The following is a 22238-nucleotide window of genomic DNA, read 5'->3' as shown; positions in this document are numbered from 1 at the left end:
CCAATTTCTGCTTGCATGCATAGAGTGCATTATGTATTATAAATGGGGTAGATTTTAGCCTGGTAAATGGTGGCTGCACTTTTGCCCATCTGTATTATGATAGTGCAGTGGTGGAGGGGGAAGGAATCTGCAATAACTCCTGCTCAAGGGATCTCACATAGCAAGCACAGAGTCTTCTCTGCCAGGGAACTGATGCTAGACAAAGCAGACCATACTGAGCTAGGTGGTCCAGTGGTTTGGCTCAGTCCAGTGCAACTTTATATGCCCATAACAGCATAATCAGCTCTTCATGCAAGACCTTGGAGGTTGGTCATGCAGATCCATTTACACCGTACAGTCCATAAAACTATACTACATCAAAACTGCAGTGGAGGTGTGAGATCATTAAAAATCATTAAACTTAAATGCATTTGGAGAACTTCATATACTAACTGAATTCTCTTGACACATCAGCAAAAATATTAACAATTAACACTTGCGCACAGCTCACACATTCATCAGACAAGCTACAAAAACAAAGACACTGCTTGCAAATGCTATACCATTCAACATCTTCTGATGACAACTAATTAGGAGAACATTCACACACAGAAAGTTTTTTTTTTCCTTTTTTTTTTTTTTTATTGAATATTTTTTGTGCATTTCCTTCGAAACATCCTTATTCCCGTACATATATACCCATTGCCCAACCCCTCCCCATAAGTTCATATACAGTTTCTATATCTTCGGCAGAAGTCCCTTGTAAGAATCGTTCTTCTATTTATCTTGTTTCTTCACAAGAGGAGTAAGTCTCTGAGTCCTCTCCTTCTTCTATTCCTCCTTGATTCTCCTTCCTCTTCCTCCTCACTTAATTCATCGCCGAAGATATTGTATCCTATAGCCGGGGAGGGTTGAGAGTTTTAGTGTATTTTGGATGACTATTTCCCATTCAAGTTATTCATCTGTATTTCCATACCCTTATCCCTCCCGCCCTCCCTTTAGCTACTCATCCTTTCTAGCCAGGGGCACAAGCTTAGGAGCTTCCACCGAACGTCCCGTTGTTGACCCTCCATGACCCATTTTAAATATAAATGCCATTTTTCCTTAATCTTTCCTATTCTTAATTCCCATGACTCATCCTGATTAATTATGGCTATAATGTCTGATTGAATGTATTCAAATAAATAATCCTGCCAGTTTAGTTCCGTCCACTTAGTTTTGTCTTTCCAACCAAATGCTATTACTGCTTTACCGGCTAGCACCATTGCTTTAAATAAGTCCTGTCCTTCTTTTCTGATATCTTTATGACCTAAAGTACTACCTAACATCAATTCTGGGTCTATCTTTGGTCTTATTGCGAAGAACTTATAAAGTTGCTCTGTTACCTTCTCCCAAAAAGCTTTAACTTCTGCACACTCCCACCACATATGGGAGTACCATCCTTTCCCGTTTCTGCAGTGCCAACAGTTTGAACTTAGTCTTGAGAACATATTAGCTAATATAGCCGGGGTTCTATACCACTTCGTGTAGAATTTCAATTCCAGCTCTCTGAATTTATGCACTTTTATCTCCTGTATACCTTTTATAATTCTGTCAGCCCTTCTATCCGCTAGACTAATTTCTACGCTCCACTTCCCCTGAAGGAGGGTTCTTGTCCGATCTTTATCAGACATCATCCTTCTATATATCTTGCCTGCTAATCCTCTTTTTGTGTTTATCATCACCTTTAATAACTCCTCCATTGGTTCCCCCGCCGTCAGAGTCCTATTTTCGATTATCTTTTTAAGTCTATTATGTAAACCTATTAGCTTCAACCAATATTGCCTTCCTATTTCATCATGTAATGTTTGTAATGGTTTAAGTGACTGCCCACATAGTATATCTTGCAATCTAGTGTACCCTTTCTGTTTAAGTAATCTCCACCACTTCTCATCTTCCTCCTCCTCATCCAATGCCTCTAATAATACTTGTTTAGATACTCCCTTTAACCATTTCGGTTGCCATTTCCTCCAAATCATTAATGCTGTTTTTCTCGGTCCCGGTTCTAACATACTGTATTTAAACTTTCCTCCTGTAAATACTCCAAATCTTCCAACCCCTTTATTTGCCTCATTCTCGATTCTAACCCATTTTTGTTCACTTCTCTCCCCTATTTCCATTAATGTTTTTATTTGAAATGCTTCATAATAATTTCCCAGTTCTGGGACACCCCATCCCATGTCAGATCTATGAGCATATATGAAATATCTAGAAACCCTACTTTTTTTACTGCCAAAGACCCATTCTTTTATTCTCGCATTCCAACTGTTAATTTTTTGTCTATTGATTTCTAAAGGTATCGTTTGAAACAAATATAATAACTTTGGGGTCCAGAACATTTTCACTATATTAATCCTAGCTGTTATGCTTAATGTCTTCTTGCCCCACCTCCTCATTTCTTTCAATATTGTGTTCCACGTCCGATTATAATTCCTCTCTACCATCTTATTAACATTTTTAACTATATCTATCCCTAAATATCTGAATTTCTTGACCCCTAAACCTATTCCTGTCCATTTATGTATCGCTTTCCTTTCTTCCATCCTCACATTAATATACATTATCTCTGATTTTGCCATATTAACTTTTAATCCTGAGTTTAACTCAAAGTCTTCTAATATAATTTTTGTCTCTTTGACTCCTTCTTTCGGATTAGATATAACTATGATCAGGTCATCTGCAAATAAGTTTAATTTAATTTCTTCCTTGCCTATTTGACATCCCTCTATCCTCCCAGAGTTCCTAATGCGTTGAGCTAGTTGTTCTATAGCCATTATGAAGAGGAACGGGGAAAGCGGACATCCTTGCCTAACTCCTCTCTGAATTGAGAATTGTGAGGTATGTTCCCCATTGAGTCTAACTACCGCTGTGCCTTCTCTATATATTTCCTGGAATACTTGTATAATTGATTGACTAATTCCATATTTGGCCATAACTGTCCATAAAAATTGATATGACAGTGTATCAAAAGCTTTATAAACATCTAATTTTAATAAAGCCAGTTTCCTAAATTTACTATGACACAAGACATTGATTAAATTTCTTATTGGGTGTGCAATGTTTCTACCCTCCATAAAACCGTATTGATCCTCTTTTATCACTTTCCGAATAATATTCTTAAGTCTATTTGCCAATATTTTGGCAAAGAGTTTATAATCCTGATTCAGCAGGCTAATCGGTCTATATGAACCCACTTCTTGGGGGTCTCTCTTAGGTTTCAAAATCACCGTTATTTCTGCTTTCCTCCAGGTATCCGGGGCCTTTCCTCCTTTTAGTATATTATTAAATACTTCTTGTAATTCAGGGATCAATACCTCTTTCATTTCCTTATAAAATTCAGCTGAAAAACCATCTAACCCTGGAGATCTACCTGTCTTTAAGCTACCTATCGCCTGCTCAATCTCTTGACACTTTACATCCTCCTCAAGCCTCCTTCGTTCAGTTTCCGTTAACACTGTCCCTATCTCTTCCTCAAATTCCTTCACCTCTTTTTCCTCATATAAACTTTTATAAAATTTCTCAAATGCTCCTTTTATCTCCTCTGGATTCTGTGTCACCTTTTTATTTATCTTAATACTCCTCACCCTTTGTCTCTCCTTTTCCCTTCTCAGGTAATTTGCTAATCTCTTGGCTGAATTAAGTGTATTTCTCTGGTATTCGTTTTTTACCATAACCTGCTTTTTCCATAATGCCATGGAGTCAAGAACATCCAGTTTTTTCCGGAGTTCCCTAATTAATTTATGTCTATTGGGGCAAAATTTCTTTATTTGGTCCTCTTGCAACTTACTTAATTCCTGTAGTTTCCCTTCCCTATCGGCATGCCATTTTTTCCTTATCTCCTTTTCTTTCATAATACATTGCCCTCTAATTACCGCCTTAGCCGCATCCCATAGTGTATTTGTCTCCACTGTTCCTCTGTTCTCTTTGAAGTATAGCTTTATTTGATCCGTAATATATCGCTTGTCCTCCTCCCTAGCCATAATCATGTTGTTGTATCTCCATGGTCTTCTAACTTGTTTATGCATTAGTATTATTTCTACACTTACCGGGGCGTGGTCTGAAATCCATGTTGGATGGGTGGTTACTCTTTTTACCTCCCAGGTACTCATTCTATTTATAAGTACATAGTCTAAACATGAGGTGGTTTTATGTCTACTTGAAAAATATGTGGGTTTGGGCACTAGGTTAAGAACTTTGTGTACTTCAGTCAGATCCCATTGTTTCCAATTAATTATGTTATCTTTATTAAAATCCTTATTTAAATCTCCTGATATCCTGCCCTTAATGAAGTCAGGAGGAAAACTCTCAGCAGCCACCATGAGGTCAGGCTTTCACCCAGACTCATATCTGCATTATGCAGCGGATGACTAATACAGCAATGTTAATGTTCCTATTTTATTTATTTTTAAATATGCGTTTACATTTTATTAGAACCAGTGATTTAAATAGTTTAATGCTGCCATAAAATTAACTCTTTCTAAACAAAACAATCAGCCACTGGAACAAGATTTTATTCAGAACAGTGAATTTGCTTTAGTAAATATGGAAGACTAGCAACAGAGCCCATTGTGAGAAAAAATACAATGGGCACTAGAAAACTGATTTAGCAGGGCCTTGGGAGAGCAGTGCTGCCATGCTGGGCCTCTCTGATGCCTTCAAGGCCCACATTGGGCATCTCCAGAGGCTGGAAGCACTGCAGGGGGTGGCATGGGCCCTCGCATACTCCTGTGCCTTGCAGCTGGCTGCAAAGGCGGGGAGCACTGCCGGGGGGGGCAGCAAGGGCCCTGGCATGCTCTGTTCCCAACAGCCGGCTGCAGAGCAAGGAGTGTTGGGGGGGTGGGAAGCCCTGTGGCATGCTCCTGTGCCCCACAGATGCCCGATTCAGCCCCAATGAATGCCAAAATTGGGTGCCTATAGAGGCAAGAAGTGCTGGAGGTGGGGGGAGACCTGGCCGCCACAGTTCTGATGTAATAAACAAATGGGAAGTAGACCTGGCCTCCAGGAGTACACAGGCCAGGTCTACCAGCCCAGCAAGGGAATAGGTGGTAGACCTGGCTTCTGTAGGTCTAAAAACCAGGTCTACTGCCCTGCCTCTGGGATTATGGAGGTCAGGTTTACCTGTATGGCAGAGCCATGGCAAGTAGACCTGGTCTCTATTGGTCCAGAAGCCAGGTCTCCCAGCCTGGCCAAGGAAATACAATGGGCTCTAGAAAACTGATTTAGCAGGGCCCTGGTCTCTGATGGAACAGGAAAGGCCAGGAGGGGGGAGGAGGAGGCTGGCACACAGGGCTCCTGGGAGGCGGAAAGGGAAGGGGGAGGAGGAGGCAGCCGCCCAGGGTGCTCCTGCACCATTGGGTGGATGGAAAGGCAGGGGGAGGCAGCCACTCGGGGTGCTCCTGCACCAGTCAGGTGGGTGAAAACGTGGGGGGGAAGAGGAGGCAGCCACCTGGGATGCTCCTGCACCCATCCAGCAGATGGAAAGACCAGGAGCCCAGGGAGGATGCAGGTGCTCTAGCAGTCTCATGCACCGGGCAGCGGCCTGTTCTGTCCCCCTTGGGTCTGGATCCGGCGGCTGCAGATGGGAGCAACTCTCTGCTTATCCCGACTAGGGGTGCACTATCATACCTGCACTCTGGGATAACCGGTGAGTCATCAGAAACTCACTTACTGAATTATGTTATAGGATAGTTTACTTTGGTTTTTTTATAAAAAAACACCTTGCTACCATGCAGGTAAGATACTTATCTAATGTACTGTCTCCCCATAGAATATCTGAATGAGACCACATATTTCATATCCCATGAATTTATCATCATATCATCTTTAGTGGAATAGTGCTGCACTCTCACCATTACCTAGTTCAACTTTCCAGGTTCTTTTCTCTTCTGCTGAATTGTCACTTTCTTTTAGCAGCTAAAGCCCAATATTCCTAAAATAAAAGTGTCATGTTCTCCAGAATGTTCTTTCTAAACATTCTGTGAACACTGGCATACTGCATTGTGTTACTTTGGTTGGTCTTAATAACAGATGGCTTCCATTTTGGGGTTCTTGTTCCCAATATGCTAAAGGTATGCCCAGTATCAACCATACCTCGTGCCCTTTGAAATCAGCAAAGCTGATGCTGATGAACAGGCCTTTCATTCACGGCCTGAGAAAGATTTTCTTTTCTCTTCCCCTCCACCCTTTTTTTAGCACCAGCCAGATGAAGAGTTCTTGAGGACTCAAAATCTTGTACACTTTGTTGAGTTATTTTATTGCTCTTCATAAAAGTTATTACATAGCTTTTGGGTTTGGGGTTTTGCTATGGATCAATATGACTACCTACTTTTTATCTAAGGGGGCAGTAGAGGTAGTAAATCAGATAGGTGGAATTTATACTTTTGTTTATGAGACTGTCTGAAGCCCCGTGGCCCAGAGAGGTAAGCTGCAGTACTGCAGCCTAAGCTCTCCTTACGACCTGAGTTTGATCCCAGCAGAAGCCAGGTTCAGGTAGCCGGCTCAAGGTTGACTCAGCTTTTCATCCTTCTGAGGTCGGTAAAATGAGTAACCAGTTTCCTGGGGGTAAAGTGTAGATGACTGGGGAAGGCAATGGCAAACCACCCCGTAACAAAAGTCTGCCAAGAAAATGTGATGTGACATCCCCCCATGGGTCAGTAATGACTCAGTGCTTGCACAAGGGACTACCTTTACCTTTAGAGACTGTAAATTACATCGTGAATATGCAGGGAAAACTCTGTGGTTTGTTACTAGATATGCATGCACCGACCTAATAAGCAAACAGCCAATGCTGCTAGATATGCATGCAGAGAAATGATTCAGCATTGAATTCTATCCAAATCAGCTTAAACAACATCATCCTGTTCTTTGTAATACAACATTGTAATTCGTTCACAGTGACCTTAATCTAGCTTTCTTCTCTCTTGCTTGATTGTTCCAAATGGATCTGACATTCCCCTTGGAATCAGCCAGACATTTCTCTCTGCAGATTTTCATTTGGCTAGTAGCCACTACTGTTTAATTTTATAGTCTGGGCAGAAATGCTCATGAATGCTGTAGCATGTAAATGATTATATATATCAGTTACTTTTATGCTCAAAGAACATCATGTGTGGTGGAAAGGGAGGAGTTGTAGATTAAAATTCCTGCTTAGTGTTATCTCTGTGAGAAATATAATTCCTGCAAGCAAGTTTAAAAAGACTCCAGGATTGATAAAAAAATTTAGTATCACACCCTCTCTTTCCCTCCCATCTTATTTTCATCCACTGATTGTGCCCAAATATCACAGGGCTATTATTTTGGCTAGTATAAATGTTTTCAGCTCTGTTGTTTTAGTGGTTAAATACCAAGGAATATACTGCTTGGATAAATTAGGTACATGTGGATCTAGGGCAGCTGAAATGCCGCTATAGAAATGCCACTCTGAACAGTTCTGTTTTACATAGCTTGCAGAATGACAGAAGTGTGGGAGGCTTCCTGGAAGGTCATTCCATAACCATAAGTTGGGGGCTACAACAGAGAATTCGCATGTATTCGCATGTATTCGCATGTTTTTGCTCTTCTTGTGCATTTGTAGGGTGGCATCCATAGAGGGCCCTGCTCAGATGAGCAAAAGTCATGCTGGAGCATAGCAGGAGTGGTAGATATGGGGATTCAAGGCCAGGCAGGGCTTTGTATCTGATAGTACCTTCAATTGAACCCAGTAACTGATTGCCAGCCTGTGGAGTAACTGTAGAGTGATATGCATATTCCAGCTTAGTAATCATATTAGCTACTGATAATAACCAAGCTGCAGCGTTTCATACCATCTGGAGTCTCCAAGTTGGCTTCAAGGGCAGACCTATTTAGAAAGCATTACCGTAGTCTAGTCTTAATGTGACCGTGGCATGGATCCAGGTGTGAGATCTGCCAAGTCAAGGTAGAAGGACATCTTCTTGGTGAAACTGAGTTGGAAGAAAACATTTTTTACAGCTGCATTAACTTGCTTCTCTAGCAATAATGCTGAATCCAATATAACCCCTAGGTTCTGAATCAAGTCAGAAAGGATCAGCTGAACCCCATCAAAGATGGGAAACACAATGTCCTTCAAGACCTCAGCCTTCCCAACCAGCATTACCTCTGGGATTCAATTTCTTTTTTTTAATCAATTTTTTATTGAATGGGTTAACAAACATACATTCCCATAATATACAATACAACTACATTTACCCTTTAAATCAATATATATGCCCCCATCCCTTCCCCCTCCCCCTTTTCCCTTTTTGACTCCCAACAGCACTTTAACCCCTTTATTTCTTATTATTATCTCTATTCAAATACTTGTCCCTATTATAAAAGTAAAGCTTTTACATATTCTCTATACATCTTAATAATTGTCCAGAGACCACATCTGTCCTTTCACATCCCACTTACTTTCAAGATACTCCTTAAGTTTCCCCCAGTCCTTTAAAATTTCACTTGTATTTTGTTCTTTCAGTTTTCTTGTCATTTTATCCATCTCCGCCATGTACAACAGTTTTTTAATCCAATCTTCAACTTCTGGTATTTCTTCTTGCTTCCAGTACTGTGCATATAGTAATCTTGCTGCCACCGTCATATAAAATATCAGTGTCCTATCCTTCACATTAACTTTTTGCATATTCAATCCTAACAACAACATTTCAGGGCTCTTCAACAAGTTACATTTCATAATTAATAACATTTCCGTATATGCAGAGGAGTTAGCCGCGTTAGTCTGTGGTAGCAAAATCAAAAAGAGTCCAGTAGCACCTTTAAGTCTAACCAAGTTTATTGTAGCCTAAGCTTTCGAGAATCAAGTTTTCTTCGTCAGATGCATGGTACAGAAACTGGTCAAATATAGAAGAGGAGGGAGGAGGAGGGGAGTAAAGAGAAGAGGCAATTAGGGCGTGAGAGGGAGGGTGCAACCAAAACATTCCTTTGCTAGTAAATGTAAACATCTCCTTTTGGTGTTGGGGTCAGTTGGAGTTTACCCTGTTAGTTTGTAGCAGCAAAACCAATTCCAATGCAGTATAAGCCTTCGATAACCACAGCTCTCCCCGTCAGATGCATCTGACAAAGAGAACTGTGGTCCTCGAAAGCCCACGCCAGGTGTCTTCACTGGGCTCCCCCAGACCCAGCCTCTGTAAAGGAAATCTGTTACCTGTGATAATGTGATAACCATTCATAGTCCCTATTCAGTCCCAGCTTGACAGAGTCAAATTTGCATATGAATTCCAATTCAGCAGCCTCCCGTTGGATTTTGTTTTTGAAAGGTTTCTGTTGAACTACAGCGACCTTTAAGTCTTTGATGGAATGTTCTGGTAGCTTGAAGTGTTCTCCCACTGGTTTCTGGACGTTTCCATTTCTAATGTCAGATTTGTGTCCATTTATTCTTTTGCGTAGAGGTTGGCTGGTTTGTCCAATGTACAGAGCAGAAGGACATTGTTGGCACATGAGGGCATATATAATAATAATAATATGTTTATTGCTTTTCCGGCCGAAGCCATAAGCCATACAAACACCAACAAAATATGAACTGTACACTTGAACATACCCAAGAGGGCATATATCAGATTGGAGGATGAGCAGCTGTAAGAGCCAGAGACAGTGTATTTGATGCCATTGGGTCCTGTAATTGTATTCCCTGGGTAGATATAGGGGCAGAGCTGGCATCTTGGTCTGTTGCAGGGCCTGGTACCTGTGCTGGTGACTGCTGGCCGATTCATGATTGTGAGTGAGAAGTCGTTTAAGGTTGGGGTGCTGTCTGTAAGCAAGGAAAGGTCTTCCACCCAGGGCCTCTGAGAGAGAGGTATCATTTTCCAGGATGGGTTGTAGCTCACTGATGATAGGTTGGATGGGTTTGAGCTGGGAGCTATAGGTGACAACCAGTGGTGTTCTGTTGTTAGTTCCTTTAGGTTTGTCCTGGAGCAGACTGTTTCTGGGTACTAGTCTGGCCCTATTGATTTGTTTCTTCACTTCATTTGGTGGGTACTGTAGTCCCAAAAATGCTTGTTGTAAATCTCTTAAGTGTGAGTCTCGGTCGAGAGCATTGGAGCAGATACGGTTGTGACGTAAGGCTTGGCTGTAGACAATAGACCGAGTGGTATGTTTAAGGTGGTAGCTGGAGGCATGTAGATATGAGTATCGGTCTGTTGGTTTCCGGTATAAGGTGGTATTTATTCGTCCATTATGTAGTTGTACAGTGGTGTCCAGGAAGTATACTTGTTGTGTAGAGTGGTCCAGGCTTAGGTTGATCCGTATATATATCTTTGACCAAAAAAGCTTGGCCTTGTCACACGTCCACCACATATGATAAAAAGAACCCTCATGTTTTTTACATTTCCAGCATTTGTTTGACATATTACTATTTACATTTGCTAATTTTTTTGGTGTTAGATACCACCTATACATCATCTTATATCCGTTCTCTTTCAAATTATTACATGTAGATATCTTCAATGTGTTCTTCCATAAAAATTCCCATGTCTCCATTGTGATTTCTTCATTAAAATTTATTGCCCACTTCACCATTTGAGTTTTAACCATCTCATCTTCCGTATACCATTTCAATAAACGTTTATACACCTTAGAAATCAATTTCCCCCCCTCCAAATAATAGCTCCTCTAATTCTGTACTTTTAGTTCTAAAACCCACTTTTCTTTTATCAGATTCAAACAAGTCTTTAATTTGTCGATATTGCAACCAACCATATTCAAATGATAAATCCTCATTGTTCTTTATTTTAAAAGAGTCTCTGTCCACCCATAATAGTTCTTTATAAGTTATCCAATCTTCTCCCTTATATTCCATATTTGGGTTTACAACTTCTGCTGGAACAATCCACATAGGTCTGTTTTCCCCAATAAACTTCTTGTACTTTTGCCAAATCATGAAGACATTCCTTCTCACAAAATGATGCTGAAACATCCCATCTATTTTATGTTTATCATACCATAAATGTGCATGCCAACCAAACAGATTATTATGCCCCTCCAGAGCTAACAGTTTAAGGTTAGATAGTTTTGCCCAATCCCTTAACCATATTAGACATATCGCCTCATGGTACAGTCTTAAATTTGGTAATTGCAAACCACCCCTCTCTTTTGCGTCACACAGCACCTTCATCTTAATTTTTTCCCTGCCCACACAGATTCTGATATTTTCCTTTGCCATTTATCAAAGTGTTTCTTGTCTTTTACAATTGGAATTGTTTGTAACAAAAACATCATTCTGGGTAGCACATTCATTTTAACCACTGAAATACGTCCCAACAGTGACAAGTTCATTTTATTCCATTTCAACATGTCCCTTTCTATCTGCAACCACAATTTTTCATAGTTGTTCTTAAATAGATCTATATTTTTAACTGTTAATTCTATTCCCAGGTATTTTGTTTTCTGAACCACTTCACACTTTGTAACACTCATTAACTCCTCTTGTTTCTTTTTTGTCATATTTTTACAGAGCAGTTTCGATTTTGTTTTGTTAATACTAAACCCTGCCAGATCTCCAAATTCTTTAATTTTATCTAATAATAGTGGTAATGTCTGGACTGGTTCTTCGACTATAAACATCACATCATCTGCAAACACTCTGAGCTTATATGAAAAGCCTTTGAGTCTTATACCTTTAATGCTGTTATCTTCTCTTATCTGCCTTAAAAGTATTTCCAACACCATAACAAACAGCAAAGGTGAAAGTGGACATCCTTGTCTTGTACCTTTTCTTACCTCGAATTTTTCTGTCAAATCACTGTTTATACATAATGATGCTTTTTGTTCTTTATATATAGCTTTCACGGCTTCTATAAATTCTTGCCCCAATTCCATCTTTTCCATTGTCAGAAACATAAAATCCCAATTTAAGTTGTCAAAGGCCTTCTCCGCATCCGCAAAGAAAAAGCCTACCTCCTTTTCAGGGTGCTTATCATAGTATTCAATGGCATTTAACACAACTCTCAAATCATCCTTAATTTGCCTGTTTGGTAAAAATCCGGCCTGTTCTTCTCCCACAAAGTCAATTAAAAATCTCTTAAGCCTTTCCGCTAAAATTCTTGCAAAAATTTTATAATCATTATTCAATAGAGAAATGGGCCTATAATTCTTGACATCTGTTAAATCTTGTAACTCCTTTGGGATCAATGAAATATTTGCTTTGTTCCATTTTTTGGGAGACCTTTTTTCTTCATAATCTCATTCACCAAACTTTGTAGGGTCTGCACCAGGTCTTTTTTCATTACTTTATAAAATTTTGCTGAAATTCCATCTGGACCTGGTGCTTTCCCTGTCTTAGTTGACTTTATGGCTTCCAAAATTTCTTCTTCTGTAATTGGAGCATTTAATGTCTCTTTCATTGTATTTGAAATCTTAGGTAATCTTGCATTTTCTAAATATCTATCTATTTTCTCTGAGTCTATCCTCCTTTTTTGAAATAGTTTGGCATAATACTTGTAAAATGCTCTTTTTATCCCATGGTGTTCCATTATCTCTTTGCCTTCCTCCACTATCTTTCCAATTACATTTTTTTTCTCCCTTTTCCTTTTCAATTACCAGGCTAGATATTTCCCTGGCTTATTGGCCCCTTCAAAAGATTTTTGCTGCAAAGTCTTTAAATTCCACTCCAACTCTTTATTTGCAAAGGCCCTCAGCTGCTCTTGTAGTATCTTTATTTCTTGAATTATTGTTTTCTTCCCTGGTCTTTTCTGTAACTCTTGCTCCTTCTTAGAAATTTTTTCCTGTATTTCTTGGAATTTTTTTCTTTTTTCTTCCTTTACCTACTGTTCAAAGTAATCAAGATCCCTCTCATCACTGCTTTATAAGCATCCCAAACAGTATGTGTTGGTACTTCCTGACCACTATTATGTTGGAAAAAGTATTTTGTCTCTCTTTGAATGAATTCCATATTTTCTTGACTCTGAAGAAGATCTTCATTTAATCTCCATCTAAATTTTTTAAATCCCATAGAAATTTCCCACATCATTGGATTATGATTTGAACTCACCTTCGGCATCATCTCTATTTTCTTTGTCAACATACTTAACTCTTTTGTTGCCCAAATCATGTCAATTCTTGAAAAGGACTGATGTCTTGCAGAGTAGAAGGTATAGTCTCTTATTTTAGGATTCCAATTTCTCCATATATCTTCCAAATTTTCGTGTCCTACCAGCTCAAAAAAAGATGTTGGTAACTTCCCTGTTTTTTTGTGAGATGACTTTAATTTCCTGTCTAACTGCAGATTAACAACACCATTGAAATCTCCAGCCATTAAAATTTGCTCATATGAGTATTGGTCCAGATTTTGAATTATCTCCTTATAAAAGTCATCCTTAGCTCCATTTGGCGCGTAAATTCCTAATACCAAGGTCTTCTTAAAATTTAACATTATCTCTACTGCCAAATATCTTCCATCTTTATCTTTAAAAATTAATTTGGGATACAATTCTTCCTTTAAATAAATCACGACCCCTCTTTTCTTTTGCTTTGCAGATGCCCAAAATTCTTCTCCTAATTGTCTGTTTTTTTAAAATTTGCAGTCTTGCTCTTTAATATGTGTTTCTTGCAGACGTATTATATTACAATTTTGTTTCTTTAACCAATGGAAAATTGCTTTACGTTTTTGAGGTGAGTTCAGTCCATTAACATTCCAAGACATTAGTTTGTACTCCATAATGTTACTTTTTAACAGTTCCGGGAAAGTCTCTTTCATTATCAAGCAGGAACACTGTCATATCATGTCTTGACTTGATGTTCACTCTTGTAGATTGAAAATGAAAGCTCAGTCCTTCAGGTATTTCCCACCTATACCTGATACTCTTCTCTCTCAGTTTTCCTGTTAATTCTTGATACTTTTTTCGTTCTTGCAAAAAAAATTTAGGAAGTTCTTTCATAATTCTGACTCTACTTCCCACCATTACCAAGGGGCTTGCATAATGTCTTTTTAAAATTTCTTCTTTCATTCTTTTGGTTGTCAGTTGTACAATTATATCTCTTGGTAGATTTTTCTGTTGTGCATAGCTGGAGTTTACTCTGTATACCAAATCCAAGTTTACTTCTATTTCCTCTGGCTGCTTGTTTAAAAATTCTGCCAATATTGCAATCATCTGATCTTGCACACTCTGCGTTATAGACTCCGACACTCCCCTAAATCTCCTGGTTTTCTGTGATTCTGCACTCCATCACCGCCACACGGTCTTGTATTATTTGATTTTCCAGCTTTAAACTAGAGGTCTTTTGCTCCACCTCTTGAACTGTTTGATTTGTTGACTGTAGTTCCTTCTTTATTTCATCTATATTTTTAGACAGCTCTGTCACCTCTGCTTTTATTAATTCTTTTATATTTTTGATCAAACTTTCCTCCATTCTCTGCATAGATTGGCCCAACTCCTTATTGCCATCTAGCACCTTTTTTTCTAACGCTTCTATAGCAATATGCCATTCCTTATCCGCTTTCTTCATCGTGCCTGGGCTAGCTTTTGTGCCACCCCAAGTATCGGCTCTCTTTCTAAGCTCCGTGTTTAATGTCCACTTCAATTTCTATTTTAAGCCAATCAGTATTAATTTCTTTTAATTTAAAGTCTTATCAATTTTGACCTTACTAAAATGTCGGGCGCAATTTCTCTATGGTAACTTCCTTGCTCCTTTTTCCTTCTTGAAATGGTGGGCTTTCACTTGCTCTTGACCTTTCAGTTTCTCTGTCTCGTGATCTCTTCCGTGTTCTTCTGCGCTGTTCCCTCTTCCTTCCCGAGTTGGCTCCTCTGTAGGCAGAAAAAGTCACAGTGCTTTCACTTCCTTCCCGAGTTGGCTCCTCTCTAGGCAGAAAAACTCACAGTGCTCAGTGTCTTCTACAGTCTTGCGATGTTTACTCCATTTCCTCTTGCACTCCCTCCCCTCTCTCGCAGCCGTTATCTCCTCTGAAACCAAAGGTATGTATAAACAAAGCTGATTTTTCTTCTTTAACGCTTTAAAATTCTATCAAATTTCCACAACTTCCCCTGGATTGCCTTCCTCCTCTACTCAACTAGCAGCTCAGTCCATTAGTTTCAGTTTTTCTTGGCTCTTTCTTCTGATCTTTAGTCCAAAAAATAAGATAGTAATCTTTACCTTCCTTTGCTCTGTTTGGGTTGTTTGTACTGTTTCTTACGTTCAAAGATGATCAGATTTGGTACTGAAGTTTGGTTTCTGACGATCTTATGCCAAAATTTGACTCAAAAGAGCTCTGCAGAGATTTTAGCTCACCCTTCTCAGAGGGGACCTCAAGGCAATGGGAGAAATCCTTTATTCAGAACCCCCCCCCCCATCGCTGAGATCACTCACTCTCAGGGTCTTGTAGCGTTCTGGCCCCTCTCCTACCTGGAGAGGGGGGGCAGCGGGTGATCTAAGCACCTGGGCTGCCTAAAACAGTCACTCTTGATTGCCCAGCTCCCTGGGCAACGTCAGATCGCCATCAATCCAAACCAGAAGTCCCCTCTGGGATTCAGTTTCAATTAATTCATTCTTAACCATGTTACCCAAATGGCCTACCTGTGTGTACCCCTTGGTGCATGCAGCATCCCCCTTGTATGTAGAACATGCACCCAGGAAATTTAAAGGGACTACTGCCTAGTGTATACTTGAGTACCAGATCTGGGCAGTGCTTTGTATAGGAATGGGGAGATTCCCAGAAATAAGCAGGCATAAAATAGAATAAAATTCAAATTTTTATTTAGAAAAATATAGAATAGGGGAATAGTGAGAGGCACAGAAGAATCTAAACATAATTGCAAGAACATGCGCGCACACACAGAGTAAAACAATAACATGCTAAATCTAACACCTAAACAGTAAAATATAAAACAAAACAACTGGCAGGATTGTAGATGTCATTAAAACATTCAAACCTACTTGAAACTGGGGTGGGGGGAGAGGAATCTTTATTGGACCAGCAGTGATGGGTTCCCTGAAATTTTGGTGTCATTTGATTGAAAAGCTGCCGCTCTACTCCCCCTGAAAAAAATATCTGTAGGGAGTAAATGAACATGATTAATTCCAGAATCATGGAAAAATATGACTCCTAAAATGATATTAAGAGACCCAAATACCTGTATTTATTCTTTTCCCAAAATTTGCATCTGGAAAAATACCATTTTGTCCAGGGTCAGGACCCTGGCCCAACCCAGCCTGCAGCAGGCCCTCCCTGACCAAAGCGGCACCCACCTGGAGCTGCAGCAAAGCAGTGACAAAGACCCAACCAGTGACAAGGGCCACAAAGAGGCAACACAGACGGGTGAAGCAACCCGCCGCCCCTATGGTGAAAGAAGGCAGAGGCGGCTAGGTGGAGCCTGGCAGGCACAGTGGAAGGGAGCCGCCTCAAAGGCCACCTGAGCCAACAACAGCCCAGCAACCCAGCATAACTCGGAGGCAGGGAAGCCCAGGAAGAACTCTGCCCTCAAAGCTCGCACCAGCTGACACAGCAGACAAGTTAGTCTGCTCCAGGCAGAAGCCCAACATGGAGGCCCGGGTGAGTGACATGATCGGATCCCACCCCACAGGGAGAAACCCAGGCCAATGCAGAGACAGCAAGGGGAGTGTTCCCCTCACCCACAGGGCCAGCCCAGACACCAATGCAAAGCAGCTGGGAGGCAAGACAACCCTACCTCTCAGCCAGCCGGGGCAGGGGTGTGGTGAAAAGGTGTGGCCACCCTTAGCCCAGGTGTTAGACCCTACCTTGGGAAATGGGAATTGGGAGACAGGGCGGGGTTGGCATTAAGGGAGGAAATAAAAGGAGGGCTCCAGTTGAGACTAAGGAGGAGAACGGAGGTCTGTCCCTGATGCTAAGGGCAATCTCGCAAGTGGAGCAAGGTTCTCAGGGACTCATCACCCCAAACCTGCCACGACTTGTCAAAGATCTGTCCCTGATGCTAAGGGCAGCCTCTCTGGCTGAACTAGGCTCTTAGGGGTGCCACTACCCCAGCCTGGGTCAGCTATTTCTGAGGTCTCCTTTAGGAGGAGCCCTCATAACACATCACGCTCTACACAAAGGGGCCTAACAGGTAGCCCAGGACAGGTGGACGGAAGGGTAAGCTAAGTGACTGGGGGCCGCAACATGGCTGACGAGCAGAACCCTGGAGGACTGACAAAGGAACATGACAGATTTTTTTCAGATCTCCTCATTGTACAATGTAGGTAGCTGCATTGATCTATGGAAGGTATGTAACACAATGCCTTTTTGTTAGAATCAACCAAAGCATCACAAAATAGTGAGTACAGTTTTTTGTGTACCCTAGAATTCTTCATCAGGCTGATGTACAAAAAAAGGGGAGCTAGAAAGACAAAAGGATGATTCAGGCCATGGTAGAGAGTCTAAAATCTGCAGTTACAGAGTATTGTACAATCTACAGTCAACATACTGTGTGGTGCTTCTGTTGAACCCAGCTAGTGCATGATTCCTCAACAAAGCAATCCGGCACTCCAGGCAGCAGCTTGCTGCGTTCAGCCTGGGGCCGTAATTTGCAGGCTTGTGGGAGGGAGACAGACCCCCTCCCTCCATCCGGGCATTCTGGCCGGGGGCGGAGCCAGACGCCTTAGAGGCTGCTCTGCCGTCCCGGCCAGCAGTCGCGTTCTTCGCTCGGAGGGAAAGCAACGTGCTCTCCCTGAGCGAGCGACTGGGCCACCATCCCGAGCGCGGGAGTGGGCGACGGACAGACGGTCTGGTCGGGCGGCTGCGCGGCCGCGAGCTCTGAGCCGCACCCAGCGTGAGGAGGCCCGCGGCGCCGCGGCGGAGGACGAGCGGCTGGTTCAGCGTGCGCACCGCGCCGCAGCCGCTGTGCAGCCAGAGGCTTCTGGCGGCAGGTTGTGTCCCCGGGTCGGGGGTGGGTGCGTTTGCCCCCGTTGTTCTGGCCTGCCGTGTGGCGTAGTTTTTCTTACACGCGCCTAGCGTGAGGAGGCCCGCGGCATCGCGGCGGAGGACGAGCGGCTGGTTCAGCGTGCGCACCGCGCTGCAGCCGCTGTGCAGCCAGAGGCTTCTGGCGGCAGGTTGTGCCCCCGGGTTGGGGGTGGGTGCGTTTGCCCCCGTTGTTCTGGGCTGCCGTGTTGCGCAGTTTTTCTTACAACGGCGCAGTGAGACGGCTCTCCTACGGGGCTTCCCCGGGACACCCTTCTATCTCCGCCCCCCCCCCCCGGCCTCGGCCTTTAGTAGCCCAGCTGGCCTGTTAGGGGTTTTTTAGCCTTCCTTAGGCTATTTGCCCCTCGTTGGGCTTCAGCTTTGCTGTATTTGCCTGGGGGCGGTGGCCGTTTGGCGGCCATTTTGGAGCTTGGGGTGGAGCGGCCATTTTGTGGTCTCGAGTAAGGCAGTTGGTACGTTTGTGCCTGTGCCATTAGCCACTGCTGTCCTTGTAAGGGCAATTTGCGGGGCTTTTAGCCCTCACGGAGTGCACTGTGTCTTGTTGGTTGGATAATAATAACATATTTCCTTTTGTTTGGAGTAGGTCGGTGGAGGAATGCCGCCTAAGAAAGGAAGTGGCCCATCTAAGGGCAAGCAGCCTGCTAAGCGGGCTGCTTCCAAACGGCCTCATCCCCCGGCTCTGTCGTCTTCTGAGGATGAAGACGGTGGTCCTAGCCGGCAGGAGATTTTGGCCCGGCTGGCTGCTCTGGAACACGCACGTGGGGGTGCGCTGTCTGGTGGATCGGGGGCCAGGGTTCGGCGGCCCACTGAGAAGGCTTCTACTGCCGCCTTTCAGAGGGAAGTTATGATGCGTCTTTCTGCTTTGGAGTCCACAGCTATTCCAGAGGGCGGTATGACCAGCGACACTCCCGCAGAACCCAGGACTTCCGAGGAGGTTCCCCCAGAGGAAGTGTGCGAAGCTGTAGAGCCAGGGCCTGTTGCCATTGCTGTGGACCCAACCACTCAGGAGGGTAAGTCTTCCTTGCCTGCGCAAGGGTGCACCTGGCCTTGGGGGCCCTGGGGTCAGTTGGCTGCCTCCGGGCCTCCAGGCTCTACACCGACACCAGCTTTGCATACACCACAGGTCTGGGTACCTCCTGTCGGGGCCAGTTGGCAGGGCTATGCGGGTCCTTCAGCTGGTCAGCAGCAGTCCCCTGCGGCTGATCCATTTGGGAGCCTTCAGGCGGCTGGTTGGCCTTATGGTCACGGCCAACAGTGGGCTTTCCCCCCCTATGGCTCCTCTCCTTACGGCTTTGTCCCATATAGAGCCTTGCCATTTGGTGACACCGCTCTCCCCTTGGGTGATCACCTGACACAGGCCACTAGGGATAAGATTATAAAGGGGGAGTATGTCGATGTCTTCACCCTTCTCTTCAGGGAACTGGAGAAGAAGGACAAGGAAGACTTAGACGAACGGGATAAGGAAAAGATCAGGCGTAGGCGCGTTGATAGGAGTTGGTCCAATTGGTTGCCTGGATTTCTCATATACGCGGGCGTGTTGGCAAGGGCGCACCCTTGGAGGGCAGCGCCACTTTTCCAATACCTGAATATTATTTATCGGGGTTACTCGGACTTTGTAGGGCCAGCTTGGCTCCAATACGACGAGGAATTTAGAATGCGGGCCGCATTGAACCCCAGTTTGCCGTGGGACCAAATTCAGCAGCAGCTTTGGCTGCAAGTGATGTCCCCTGCCAAGCCAAATGCTGGGGACCGTTCGGATAGCGGCCATTTGATTCAGCGCCCCCAGGCTACGCCCAGCACCCGCGGTTCCGCGGGGCAGCAGGTTCAATTCCGGCTGCTCTGCTGGGATTTCACTTCTAAGGGTGTGTGCAGTAGGAAGGCCTGCAAGTACAGGCATGAGTGCCCCGCCTGCGGGGGACCTCATTCATACGCAGCCTGTCCTAAGGCCAGGCAAGGGGGCGGTGGTAAGCGCTTCGGGGGTGGCAACACCCAGCATGCTGTTGGAAAAGGGCCCCAGCCCGGTAAACCTGAAAATTCTTGAGCGCTTGTTGCGGCTTTACCCCAGGCGTCAGGACGCTGAATATTTGGTTTCTGGTTTCCGTTTTGGTTTTCGTATTCCTTTTCAGGGCGAAAGGGCACCTTTCATGTCTGCCAATTTACGTTCTGTGGCTGGCATGGAAGAGGTGGTCCGAGTTAAGATTGCCAAAGAATGCACGGAGGGACGGGTCCTTGGTCCATTTGATTCTCCCCCCGTTCCATGTTTGCGAGTTTCGCCATTAGGTGTTGTTCCCAAAAAGGCGGCTGGTGAGTTTCGCCTTATTCATCATTTGTCATTCCCCAGGGGTGGCTCGGTGAATGATGCCATCCCTGAGGGACTTTGTACCGTGCATTATACGTCCTTTGACCAGGCGGTCAAGGTGATTCGACGGTGCGGCGTTGGGGCAGAGCTCGCGAAGTGCGATATTAAATCGGCCTTTCGCTTGCTCCCTGTTCACCCTGAAGACTTCGAGCTTCTGGGGTTCTCCTTTGAGGGCAAGTACTATATGGACAGGGCCCTCCCCATGGGATGCTCCATTTCCTGTGCGGCATTTGAGCGCTTCAGTTCCTTTCTGGAATGGGAGTTGCGGCGCCGTTTCTCTTGCCCGAACACCTGTCATTATTTGGATGATTTTTTGTTCGTTGGGCCAGCGGGCACTGGGCAGTGCGCCCAAATGTTGGAGGGCTTTGTTTCTCTTGCAGGGGAGCTGGGTGTTCCCCTGGCACATGAGAAGACGGAGGGCCCTTCTCAGGTGTTGACCTTTCTGGGCATTGAGTTGGATACCGTCCAGCAATCATTGAGGCTCCCCATGGATAAGGTTGAAGATTTGCGACGCAGGCTTGCAGACTTTCGTGGGAAGAGCAAGGTTTCCCTTCTCGAGTTACAGCAGTTGCTGGGATACTTGAACTTTGCCTGCAAGGCGGTCGCCCCTGGTAGGGCGTTTTTGCGCCGCCTGTGTTCTGCTATGGGTTCCTTGCGGTTACCCCATCACAAAATGAGGGTTAGTAAGGGTTTGCGGGATGACCTTGCGGTATGGCAGGCGTTTTTGGCCTCCTTTAATGGAGTGTCCTTTTGGAGGGAAGACCTCTTATTGGAAGCAGAACTTCAGGTTGCTTCAGATGCTGCTGGAACCTTGGGCTTTGGTGTATATTTTCGTGGACATTGGTGCGCTGAACAATGGCCGGCTGACTGGTTAGATCGAGGTTTGTCTAAGGACTTAACATTTCTGGAGTTTTTCCCTTTATTGGTGGCCGTGTGGATCTGGGGTAAGGAGTTAGCAAACCGCACAGTCCACTTTTGGTGCGACAACCTGGCGGTGGTACATGTGGTAAACTCCTTGTCATCAAGGTCTCCAAGGGTCATGGGGCTGGTGCGCCCCTTCACTTTGAAATGCTTACAGTTGAATATTTTATTTCGGGCTAAGCACGTTCCGGGAATTTTGAATGGGGTGGCAGACGCTCTGTCTTGCCAACAGATGGGGCGTTTCTGGCTCCTCGCTCCGGAAGCAGATCGGTTTCCTGTGCAGATGCCCAAGGAGCTCTGGGAGCTTGGAAGGCTGAAGCGGAACGGGCGATCCAGCTAGCCATTGCCCCTAGCACTCGGCGGGCATATCAACGTGCGGTAGGGCAGTTTACTGATTTTCGGCAGGCGGCCGGTCTGCAGGAGCTCTGGCCTGTTCCCGTGGATCATTTGATGCACTTTTGTGTGGTGCAACGGGGCAGGGGCCTTTCCGTTAAGTCCATTAGGGGTCAGCTGTCGGCTTTGGCATTCATCTGCAAGGCCCGTGGTTTGCCGGAAGTCACTAGTGATTTCCGCATACGCAAAATGTTGGAAGGTTGGTCGAGGGAGACCAGTGGGCCCAGGGACCTGCGCCAGCCCATTTCCCCATCTGTGTTGAAGGGACTTGGGGCAGCTTGGGAGGCGGTGTGCTCCTCCGATTATGAGCGGCTGCTTTTCCATGCGGCTGCACTGGTGGCCTTCTTCGGGGCCCTGAGGGTCAGTGAGTTGGTAGCCCAATCTCGTAAGGACTTGTCCAGTAGGGCATTGTTGGCGTCTGACGTTGCTTTTGTTGGGGATAAAGTATCCATCAGGATACGGAGGTCTAAGACTGATCAGCGGCAGAAAGGGACTTCGCTGTTGTTGGGTCCTTGTGCTGATTCTGACCTTTGCCCAGTCCAGGCACTCAGGAACTATGTTGGAGTACGTGGCGCATGTGAGGGTTTTCTTTTTAGGCATGCTGATCAGTCCCCGTTGACGCGGTATCAATTTTGGGCTGTCACTGAGCGGGCCCTTGGACAGATAGGGCTT

Source organism: Eublepharis macularius, chromosome 8 (genome assembly GCF_028583425.1).
Source record: "Eublepharis macularius isolate TG4126 chromosome 8, MPM_Emac_v1.0, whole genome shotgun sequence".
NCBI classification, from domain to species: Eukaryota; Metazoa; Chordata; class Lepidosauria; order Squamata; family Eublepharidae; genus Eublepharis; species Eublepharis macularius.
The sequence above is the reverse complement of the archived record's forward strand: the minus strand, read 5'-3'. Positions refer to the sequence as shown.